At 36.4% G+C, this 12,393-nt stretch overlaps 1 pseudogene; it reads left to right on the top strand.

Moving 5' to 3' along the window:
• Positions 1–4,081: 4,081 nt before the first annotated feature.
• Positions 4,082–5,203, top strand: LOC101053878 (eukaryotic translation initiation factor 3 subunit F pseudogene; annotated as a pseudogene).
• Positions 5,204–12,393: the final 7,190 nt, after the last annotated feature.

Genomic DNA, 12,393 nt, shown 5'->3' with positions numbered 1-12,393 from the left:
AATTTTGATGACTCAACTTATAATTTTTTAACTTTATCATGGTGCAAAACCAATAAGCATTCAGTAGAAACTGTATTTTAATTTCCCATATAATGATTTTGTGTTTCACTTTCAATGCAGTATACAGTAAGTTGCATGAGATATTGAACATTTTATTATAAAATAGGCTTTGGGAGAGTTGAATGTGCCCAACTTACTTATATTAATGTAAGTTTTCTGAGAATGTTTAAGGTAGGCCACACTAAACTATGATGTTCAGTAGGTTACATATATTAAGTGCATTTTTTTATTTATGATAATTTCAGTTTATAATGGATTACATAGAAGAGTAGATCCACCAACAGCTTGCACCATGCACCTGGAAAAGACACAGGCATTCAATGTCCCCTGGTGAAAGTGGCCTAGGGGGCTGCACCCTGTGGAGCCACAGGGGTGGAGTTGCCCAAGGCTCTGGGAGCCCACCCATTGCATCAGTGTTGCTTGGATGTGAGACACGTAGTCAAAGGAGATTATTTTGGAGCTTTAAGATTTAATGACTGCCCTGCTGGGTTTGGACTTGCATGAGGTTTGTTTGGCTGATTTCTCCCTCTTAGAATGGGAGTATTTAGCCAATACTTGTACTCTCATTGTATCTTAGAAGTAACTAACTTGGTTTTATATTTTGTTTGCTGCTTGTATCTTTTTCTGTGTGACTGTAGTTTTTCCTAGTATGGATGTGATATATATTTCCCACTCTTAAAATTTGAGTCCTCAATTGTCGTAGTGCATTTTGTGCTGCTATAGCAGAATACCTGAGACATGATAATACATAATGAACAGAAATTTATTTCTTGCAGTGCTGGAGGCTGTCACATTTAAGACTGAAGGGTAGTCATCTACTGATGGCCTCTTCATCATCTCATGAGTCAAGGTGGAAAGGCAAGAGGGAATCCTCTCCCAAAAGCCCTTTTTGAAAGATATTAAACACATCCATGAGGACAGAATCTTTGTTGCTTAATCATCTCTAAATAGGCCCATCTGCTAATACTATTACAGTGGCAATTTAATTTAAACATAGGTTCTGGAAGGAATAAATATTCAAACCATAATATCAGGTTTGACCTATTTGAGCCAACAAAGGAAGTCCAAAAAGACAATGTGCCAGTTTCAATTTATGTTATTAAGATGACTTTTATGTTTTCCCTTTTGGTTTTTTATGCCCTTGATGTCAGAAGCACATAAGCTTCTGCCCCAGTGGCTCCAGAATAAGGATAATATATATTTGTATAAGAGTCACCCCAATTAAGTCACTATAGCAAAGCCAACTTACATCAGCCAACTTGTAAAAGTATTACTGATGCCAGTCATGGTCAGTAAAACTGTCCCAGGAAAGGAAGTCAGTTTCAATCTTCCTTCTCATCCCCTAAAAAAATCTATATGTTCATTTCCAATTTAAATAAAGTTTAAGGAAAGACAAAATAATTTTATGATGCTACAAATATGAACACTGATTATAGATGATAGGGACTGATTGAAAGAGGGCAAAAGGAAACTCTTTGGGGTGATTGAAGTTTTTTCTATATCTTGATAGGAGTTTTGGTTACATGGTGGTTTTCTTAAATCAAAATTTGTAAATTTTAATCTCAAGACATTTTATCTCAATAATTTCTCTTTAATATAATAATAAAAATGGTATATACAATGTTTCAAACACACAAAGAATTTGGGAAAAGGTGTTTATGATAATATTAAGGAGGAAATAGAGGTTAAACATAACCCTGAAAAATCATAGTAAGTTAAACAAAATTATTAATCTTTTCCTGACTCTTTTTTATATATTCATTTAACGTGTTATAGCTTTGTTACAAACACACATCCACCATATTGAAATGAATTGAAATCATGAAAATGTGTTGTTAAATATGTCAACATTTGTTTTTACGAAAAATTCGCCTGTGGTTTTCAGAAACTATTATATAGTGTCCAGCATTGGAAGAGTTTAGTTTCTGCATTTGTTTTTAAAGAAAATTGGTGTTCTATTTTATCATATGAATTTTAGCATCTGTCAAGATTATGAAGACCATGGGAAACAACGAATTTAAAGACTGAGATGAGAAATCAATTATGTATTAAAGATGGTGATAAAAAATTAACTATATATTAAACAGTTTTCTATAGTGTTTTTATAATTTCTATCATTTCAAACAGGAAAGGAGGGGTTGCAATTGTGTTCTAAGACTGTCAGTTTCAAAGTATTATATGAGTTTTTAAAAATTTATTTGCATAGAGGTAGTAACGCGTGTTAAAAAATGACTTAAAAGCTTAAAGTGGATAACATTATATCTATTGATTATTTCTGAGAACTATAAAAATATTATCCTTAGATTAGGCTATTTTTGTGAGAAAAAAACTCACTCTCCTCAGCTCATGCTACTCTTATATTATCTGGAAACAATAGTTGAAATTGCTGCATAAACTACACACACACACACACACACACACACACACACATACACAATCTTTATGACAATCTGTGGACATCAGTATTATTTCTTCAGGTTCCTACTATAATACAATGTGGTCCAAAAGAAATGACTTAACACAGATTGTCTTCCCCCCAACAGCAAAGCAATCACTTAGACTTGGGAGAATGCTCCTATGATCAATCTACTATTATTTGCTATTTCTCAGCACAAATTAGACTTTAGGCTTCTTTCTTTCTTTTTCTTCCTTCCTTCCTTTTTTCTTTTCTTCCTTTGTTTACCTTTTCTTTCCTTTATTTTCAAAAAATTCTTAATTTGGGTAACTCCTCTTTTAAGAAAGTTGAATAACTTTCTAATACAAACAGAGCACCAATAGAAGATTACTAAGTGACTGTAAATTAAAATCAAGCTTTACTTCCCTGAGAACCAACTATGTACTAATGAGTACAAAGTACGTTCGTTCAATAGAACATTGAAAAGGGACCACATTTTAATTCATCCTCAGTCTATATATATATATATATCACAAAAAATATTATCTTCCAGTAATAATGGCCTTAGTCTATTTATATTGTTTATAAGCACCCTGTCAGCATTGTACAGACAAAAGCTGTATCTTTCTTCTTGATTTCTGCTCTTCAAAATAGAGCATGTTTTAATTTTTAAGAAGGAGAAAATGCCTGTTCAGATAAAAACTAATCACTACACATCATTTTCAAGGGAGAAAGGAATAGCAGATGCTTAAAAGACTGAACAATGTTTCTTTCTGAATAAATATCTCTGATTATTCTTTTCTGTGGTTGACTAACTGTATAAAACATGATTAGATCTAATGCTCTATTGATGTATCACAGTCTTAGGCAGAGTTAATAGTATACTTAGTTTGGGCTTGCCTTTCTTTCATTTCTCATTTTCCAAGCTGCAGTGTGGCATAGCCCTTAGTCGATGCAGCAACTCCCTTCTGAGCAAGCATTAAATTGAACAGATGAATGGCAGCATTTTAAAAGAGATCTGATAACCCAGACATGCTTGTGGCTTTTAAAGAGGCCACATCAGATAAAAAGAACTACTGGACACTTGAGAGCTGACATATTCTTCTGAAAAAGAAAAGACCTTGAGAAATCAATTGGGCCATAGAGAATATTCTCCAAAAGATCAAATCGGGCAAAAGAGTGTTTCTATTTATCTAGAGTAGCATACAATATTTAAAGAAAATGCTCTTTCAAATAGTCAAATGAATTTATACATACAGCAATTTTATATAAAAAGAGTTGAGCCTGACACGTCTGAAAATGACTTTAAAATCTCCCACATTTTGTCAACAATCTTAGACTTTAATCTAAAAAAAAATCATCTTGAAAATGTTTTCCATCATCATAGATGCCCAAAGGAAAAATACAGTTTTCAAAAAGTGAGTTCATAAATCATTTAGTTTTTCAGTACTTAAAGAATGAAATAGAATTTCCTAAAGGGTTTCTCTGTATGTATGGGTATGTATTGTTGTGTGTGTCTGGGTGTGCATGCACGTGTTTCTGAGACACACACACACACACACACACACACAGAGAGAGAGAGAGAGAGAGAGAGAGAGAGAGAAAGAGAGAGAGAAATTTAGTTTCTTTCTAGACAAGGTGGCCACGCCGGCCGTATCAGCAGGTGCTCCTGCTGCCACGCCAGCTGCGACCCCGGCGGTGGCCCCAGTCTCGGCCCCAACCTCAGTCCCAGCCCCAGTGCCAACGCCAGCACCAGCTCCGCCTTCCGCTGGAACTCCAGCTTCATCCTCAGACACTGCCGCTCCTGGCCAGACCTCGGCCTCAGCGCAGACCCCAGCGCTCGCTCTGCCTGGTCCCGCTCTCTCAGGGCCCTTCCCCGGCGGCCGCGTGCTCAGGCTGCACCCAGTCATTTGGCCTCCATTGTGGACAGCTACGAGCGACGCAACGAGGGTGCTGCCCGAGTTATCGGGATCCTGCTGGGAACGGTCGACAAACACTCGGTGGAGGTCACCAATTGCTTTTCAGTGCCGCACAATGAGTCAGAAGATGAAGTGGCTGTTGACATGGAATTTGCTAAGAACATGTATGAACTACATAAAAAAGTTTCTCCAAATGAGCTCATCCTGGGCTGGTACGCTACAGGCCATGACATCACAGAGCACTCTGTGCTGATCCATGAGTACCACAGCCGGGAGGCCCCCAAACCCATCCACCTCACTGTGGACACAATTCTCCAGAGCGGCCGCATGAGCATCAAAGCCTATGTCAGCACTTTAATGGGCGTCCCCGGGAGGACCATGGGAGTGATGTTCACACCTCTGACAGTGAAATATGCATACTATGACACTGAACGAATTGTAGTTGACCTAATCATGAAGACCTACTTTAGCCCCAACCGAGTGATTGGACTCTCAAGTGACTTGCAGCAAGTTGGAGGGGCATCAGCTCACATCCAGGATGCCTTGAGCACGGTGTTGCCATATGCAGAGGTTGTACTGTCTGGAAAGGTGTCAGTTGACAATACTGTGGGCCGATTCCTGATGAGCCTGGTTAACCAAGTACCCAAAATAGTTCCTGATGACTTTGAGACCATGCTCAACAGCAACATCATTGACCTGCTGATGGTGACCTACCTGGCCAACCTCACACAGTCACAGATTGCCCTCAATGAGAAACTTGTAAACCTGTGAATGGGCCCCGGGCAGTATACTTGCTGGTCTCGGTCTCAACCCCAGGACTCAGAAGTGAAGGAGAAATGGGTTTTTTGTGATCTTGAGTCACACTGAGACAGTCAACTGCCTGTGATTCTAATAAACATAGCCTACCCTTTGTAAGTTAAAAAAAAAAAAAGAGAGAGAGAGAAAAATTTAGCAGAGTACTATATAGCTGAAGTTTTGGATAACATTAATGATAATCTAATTTCAGAAGAAAAAATTTTTTTTTCTTGAGGTGGAGTTTCGCTCTTGTTACCCAGGCTGGAGTGCAATGGCACGATCTCGGCTCACCGCAACCTCCGCCTCCTGGGTTCAGGCAGTTCTCCTGCCTCAGCCTCCTGAGTAGCTGGGATCACAGGCATGCACCACCCTGCCTGGCTAATTTTTTGTATTTTTAGTAGAGATGGGGTTTCACCTTGTTGACCAGGATGGTCTCGATCTCTTGACCTCGTGATCCACCCGCCTTGGCCTCCCAAAGTGCTGGGATTACAGGCTTGAGCCACCGTGCCCGGCCAAGAAAAAATTTTTAAAAATCTGATGCTGATCTTTGAAATCTAGCACTTTATGTAAAAAACCACTCCAAATTGGAAACATATTTGTCATTTTCTAAAGGAACTACATCTTCCAATCAATGAACTACATTTGCTTATTAACTTAAGCCATTTCTGTGACTCCTTTTATCATTACAGAGCTACATTGATTTTACTAACCGACTGAATGGAATAAGACTTTAAAAATAAAAAAGAGAACAGAAGAAAAGAAGAAAGGAAGGAAGGAAGGAAGGAAGAAATAACCTATCCTGAAAAATAGGCAACATACCCTCACATGTTTAACTCATTGCCAAGCTAAACAAATTTTCACAATTTGCAAAAAGTAAACTTAAATATTGTTGTTGTCAACTTAAAATCAATTAGTTGGGTGAAAACAATCAAGTACCAAAGTCAGAAGTGTACAAGGACTGTCATATTAGTGCCCTGAGACGTGGCCTCATTTGGTGCAACTGTGTGTATTTTTTAAAGCAGCTGTAGGCAAGCAAATACTTCATGACATTAAATCAACCACATAAGGAAACTGAAATAAGTAATTACTCAAGGGAAGTGAGCAATTAACAACTGAGCACACATAGAGATTTCTTTGAATGTAAGTCAATAAGACTATATGTTCCCAGAGAAGAATTACCTCCCAATTATTTTTTTTTTCCTAACAGTGAGAAGAGTAGGGTGTTAAGAGACAATAATACATGCTCAATAAACATGATTTGAATGAATAAATTGGTATTTGTTAAAGAACTATGTAAAAACTATAGTATTAATAGAGACAATTTTCTCATACTCCCTTAAATATTTTAAATTATTTTTTCTTCCCCTTATGCACTTGCTAATAATTTCTCTCACGTCTTAGTCCAGTCAGGCTGCTATAAAAAATTATCATAGACTGGGTGGCATATAAACACTGAGAATTTATTTCTCATAGTTCTGGAAGCCAGAAGTCTCAGATGAGAGTCCCATTATGGTTTAATTCTAAGAAAGGCTCTCTTCTGAGTTGCAGAGGGCAGTTTCTTGCTGAATCCTCTCATGGTGACTGAGGCAAGGCAACTCTAGGGCGTATCTTTCATAAGGGCACTAAAATCCCATTCAGAAAAGCTCTGCCCTTATGAACTAATTACTCGCCAAAGGACCACCTCCTAATAGCATCACCTTCAGAGTTAAGACTTTAACACAGGCATTTTGGAGGAACATAAACATTCAGTCTATTGTACTCTGCATCCAGCCCTCCTAGTACTCTGTGAACTTCTTTCTCCTTTGCTTTCTTCATCCTTGTATCTCTGATCTGCTGTTAATAAAAGACTGTCTATACCACTTAAGTTTTCTTAACCGTCTATTCAGTATGTCACATTATATCAACTCCCCCCATAAAACTATGTAATACAGAGAATTCTGAAACCCATTACCAACTCAAAGATATGCTATGGAATGATGCCAATCTTTCTTCTTGTTGATTTTCTGGTGGATTATTTATCTGGAATTGGTTTTTCATCTAGATAAATAATTCATATTTGTCATTGTAACTCTTGGACTAAATTATTGCCTCTTTAATATGTTGTATGTTGGGCTTAACTTCTGGACTATATTTCTTAGTTTAAGAGACCAGGCATTATCCTGCAGCCATTAGGAAGAGGAGTCAATTTTCACTTTCTCTGACCTATCCTCTCCCAGCCAGAAGGAGACCTGTAATCCATATTTTAGTTGTTATAAATTAATTGGTATCATAATTTTGTTCAGAAGTAAAAGATCATTTGTCTTCCATAAAAAGTTGAGTGATACTCAGGAAATATTGATTGAAAGTACTCACTGATAAGTATATGAAAAGCAAGGATTAAGACATACTTGATATGGTCAATATTTTATTTGTACTTTGTTTAAAAGGCAAAGATCAGTTGAATAGAAAGAAAAAAAAGATTGTGGATAACGATTGTAGCTTAAATATGATGCTAATTTATGATGTTATTACTTTTTAATTCCTTTTTGATGAAGATTATTCTAAAATTACTTTAACAATCAGCAAATATGGAGAGTTATATATTTGAATGATTGTCACAAAAAGGAAACCAAGAGAGAAGGAAAAGCTCAGAGAAAAATATTGATGAAAACATTAGGTACATCAAAAAGCACTCTGGGTGTATTGATCTAATTCATTCTTCTATGCTTGACAGAGAACACTCAATACTCAGAATTATCCATCTATCATTCTGACATTGCCCTTTGGAGAGTAATTATCAGTACTAATTTATGTAATATTTTTAGTCCATCAGGAGGTTTCAGAACTCACATAGTGAATGTGTATTTTAACTTTGTGCCTTGAATCCATCTATTAACATTTTAGGCAATATAATATGACTAGTGTAATATTACATGAAATTATATTTTCAAAATGGAAATGAATGTTTTTCCTTTCTTCTAAGATAGTATGTGTATAGCTATCACTTGGAAGGAATAAAACCATAGAAATTAACAGGACATGTGCCTGAAAACAAATCTTTAGAAGATCTAGGGCAGTGCCATCAAATACACATAAAATGTTATACACATCTGGAATTTTATGTTATCTAGCAGTCACATTAAAAATTTTAAAAAGCAGGCAAATTAATTTTTATAATTGTGGTATCATAAAAATAGATTTGGTCTTTATTTCTGGTTTCTGTTACAGCACTCATCTAGCAGCTAAGTTTCCAGAAAGACCAAGCCTCTGTTAGAAGTTTGGAACTTTCAGCTGCACTCACTCAACCTGAGAGAAATGAGCAAGGCTGGATTGAGTTCAACCACCAGTGATCAATGATTTAATCAATCACGTTTACATTGTGGAAGCTCATAAAAATTCCTAAATGATGAGGACTGGAGAGTTTCCAGGTGGGTGAACACATTGAGATCCTTGGAAGGCAGTGTGCTCAAAGAGGGTATGGAAGCTGGCACCTCTTCCCCTCCCCACCACCTCACCCTAGGCATTGATTCCATTTGGCTCTTCCTGAGTTGTATCCCTTATAATAAACCATTATTAGCAAGTAAAATCATTTCCTGAGTTCTGTAAGTCATTCTAGCAAATTATCAAACACAAAGGGCAGGGGGGAGGTTGTGGGAACCCCTGATTTGTAGTAAAGTTAGAGGGAAGTGTGTGTAACCTGGAGACCAGTGTTTGCAATTGGAGTCTTGACATTGACTCTTGATAGGCCTCCAGGTAGCCCGCACTTCTAACTTTGACTAACCGGTCTGTGAAGTTGAGCCCTAACCCCATGGAGCCTGCTTTCATTCTGGGTAGGTAATGTCAGAGTTAAATTGAATTGTCGGACACCCAGTTGGGGTACCAACATTTTTTTTCTGAGTGCTGAGTCTTTCCTTTGCTGCTCTGTGGAGGTCAATGAATTCTAGCATGGCATGAAAGGCCTATTAAATCTCTACATAAACTAAAGTGCAGGGCAGGTCTAGGTTCTGAAAAGGGACACAAACCTTTCTGAATTATTTAATACTTATGTCCAAAACCACTAAACAAAACAAAATACATGGCGTGTGTAACACAAATCAAATGTGTAATACCCACATTTCCAGATATTTACTCTTGAATTTTCGGAATGTCAGTAGGACTCTGCCCATGCCTGACCATTCTCATATATTATGTAGCACTGCTTTGTGCATCAGCATTAGTGATTTAAGAGGGGAGTGACACACTAAAAAAGGGACAAAATAAGGGAGAGATTCAATATCGGTTATGTTCACCTAAGAAGTGTTATATCAAAATCAGCATTGAGAAGGCCAGTCTGAATTTGGTTGTGCTTACAGTTGTCTAATTACATAATTTACTTGTTAAATATCCATGAAGTCCTGTGAGTTGCTTTAAACACAGATACCCTGTGAAACTTGATACATTAAGCTTTAGATGTCAGTCATTTAGCAATCATTTTACTTCGGGGAATTATTTAATTTGCCTGGTATTTAGATAATAATAGAATAATGCCTGTCTTACACGATTGCTTTCCATTAATCTCTCTTACACAGACATACACACACACACTACATGAAAATACTTTGAACGCTGCATGACACCTGCTAATGATATCTTACATGACAACAGCACATTTCTGACCTAATAAATATGAAGGGAGTTTATACGATCTATTATCAAACCAAAGTGTCTCTTTGCTAAATATGATTTTAAGAAATATATTTATAGGAAAAATTTAGTTACCAATAAATGTTCTCAACAATTCTTCTGATGGTTTGTGATAAAGTAATTATGAACTTGATTAAATCAAACTTATTCTTCATTTAATAGGAAAATTTTTTTCTTAAATGATTACTCAAACACTCTCTTTTGTATTTGGGATATCTTCTGTTTCTTTATGTTGCCAAAAAAGATAAACAGGGGAAAACAGAATAAATTAATATTGCTAGAAATAATTTGAAAGACTGTTTAATTTTATCTCAACATCACTATGGTATAAATACACATTTGAATTAGTTTGACAGTGCATATAAATAAATACTGTAATATGTAATTTCTGGATCATAGTGCAATCCATTTCTCAATTTAATTTTAACCTAATGCTATGCTAGTAGGTATTAAAATGGGCATTTTCATAACTTTTCATTTAGAAAGAAAAGGTTAAGTTATATTGGAAATATTCACATTGTAGAGAGAAAGAGAGCTAGCATCTATGTTTTACATAAAATTCCAGCTTGTTTCAGTTGTAAATTATTTTTTGGTTTTCAATGAAATCATGTATTTACCAACATAAATAGATTTTAAAATGTACTATTTTCAGTTAGTTACTGCTTGTGAATGCATGCAAAAATTGAAATCTTTATTATCACTAGACTGGGATCTTTATGCCAGCAATTTTCTTTAAATTAGTAAAGGTAGAGCAATGTGGGTGAAATGTAAATTTGAGCCAGGTATGTTCCAAAGCAAAGTCCTTGTTTAATGCTTTCACTTAATACATAAGTAAGAAAGGTAACTTTTAAACTGACAGTTAAAGAGATCTGGCCTAACCAACTCCATCTTTTCTTTAATCTTCAAACTACCCTTAGTTGTTCCTGAGCATAGGCCAAGTTAATTTTGGGAAAATTTAGTTTATTGTTTAAGTGATAAAATCTCATTCAAAAAGTAACCCACCTTTGTAAAACCAATGAAAAGACACTAGGTTGGGAGAATGAGAGGGGCCTAAATTCCTCTAAGATGTAGACATAGTTAAGTGATTACCTCCTGGCTGGTCGCGGTGGCTCACACCTGTAATCCCAGCACTTTGGGATTACACTTTGGGAGGCCGAGGTGGGCAGATCACAAGGTCAAGAGATCGAGACCATCCTGGCCAACATGGTGAAACCCCATCTCTACTAAAAGTACAACAAATTAGCCGGGCGTGGTGGTGCGTACCTGTTGTCCCAGCTACTTGGGAGGCTGAGGAAGGAGAATTGCTTGAAACCGGAAAACAGAAGTTGCAGTGAGCTGGGATAGCACCACAGCACTCCAGCCTGGTGATAGAGTGAGACTCTGTCTCAAAAAAAAAAGAAAAAAGAAAAAAAAAAGTAATTACCAGCCGTTATTCCAGAGATCACAAAATTTGCAAATTCCCCAATTACTCCCGTAACTAACATTTCTATGGTATAACCTAAAATTGGCCTTTTGAGATGTCTTCTCTGACTTTTGCTTTTCTGAAGACCGATGGCCCCACAGAGAACAATGACTCCTTTGTAGCCCCCACTCAGAAGTGGATTCAGCACACTAGGACTATTTTCCACATCCCTAATATTGCATCCCCAACCGATCAGCACCCATTCCCTAGGCTACTGCTGACTAAACTATCCTTGGAAAGCCCTAGCCTCCAAATTTTTTAAGAGGTGGATTTAAGTAGTAATAAAACTCTGGTCTCTAATTTAGCGGGCTCTACTTATATCAAACTCTTTGTTGCAATTCCCCATCTTGATAAATTGGCTCTGTCTGGGCAGTGGGCAAAAAGAACCCATTAGGTGGTTACATTTTTACCTCATTAAGAGTCGAAATCGACGCTGAATCTGTATTGAGTTAGATGTCCTGCATCAAGTAGCTTGCTCCTCTGGATGGAAGGACTCCAGTGTCTCCTGCTCACTGTAGTAATGCTTTTGTTAAAATGCATATGGAAATGTTTATATTTTACCTGTGTGGGCAGCAGACAGTTAAACACATTGCCATCTTGTTTTGACAATGCGTATTTCAATTTGGTATTAGAGACACATTTCCTTATAATTCTGGGTTTACATTATGAAGTTTTCTTAGTACTTCTGTTTTCTTGTGGGTAAAACAATAATACTTCATAAGGCTAGTGCAAATATTAAATGAACAATTAGATGACTAGTAAATGGAATTCTGACAGGCACATTGTAAATGTTCTATAGTTTCTTTTATTATTATCAATATTATTAATTTATACATGAAAATTGTTCAGATTATTTTTATTATTATTGTTATTATTATCAGAAAGGAAATGTTGAAAGACAAGGTTAAATGCAAACTGCATAAAGTGACTTTATAATATTAAGAAATACAAACTTGTATTTGAGTATAGTAGCCAAAACAATGGAATTAAAAATCGTATTTTCCATTTTTCTAGCAAATAATAATTTATTTATATGAAAAATATACAGTTAAAAAAAGCAGTGTGGTTCATAATTGCTGATATACAAATTCCTTCACTTA

The sequence above is a fragment of the Saimiri boliviensis genome, chromosome 18 (assembly GCF_048565385.1).
Source record: "Saimiri boliviensis isolate mSaiBol1 chromosome 18, mSaiBol1.pri, whole genome shotgun sequence".
Taxonomy (NCBI): domain Eukaryota; kingdom Metazoa; phylum Chordata; class Mammalia; order Primates; family Cebidae; genus Saimiri; species Saimiri boliviensis.
Note: the sequence above shows the minus strand (reverse complement) of the source record. Positions and strands in the feature narration are given on the sequence as shown.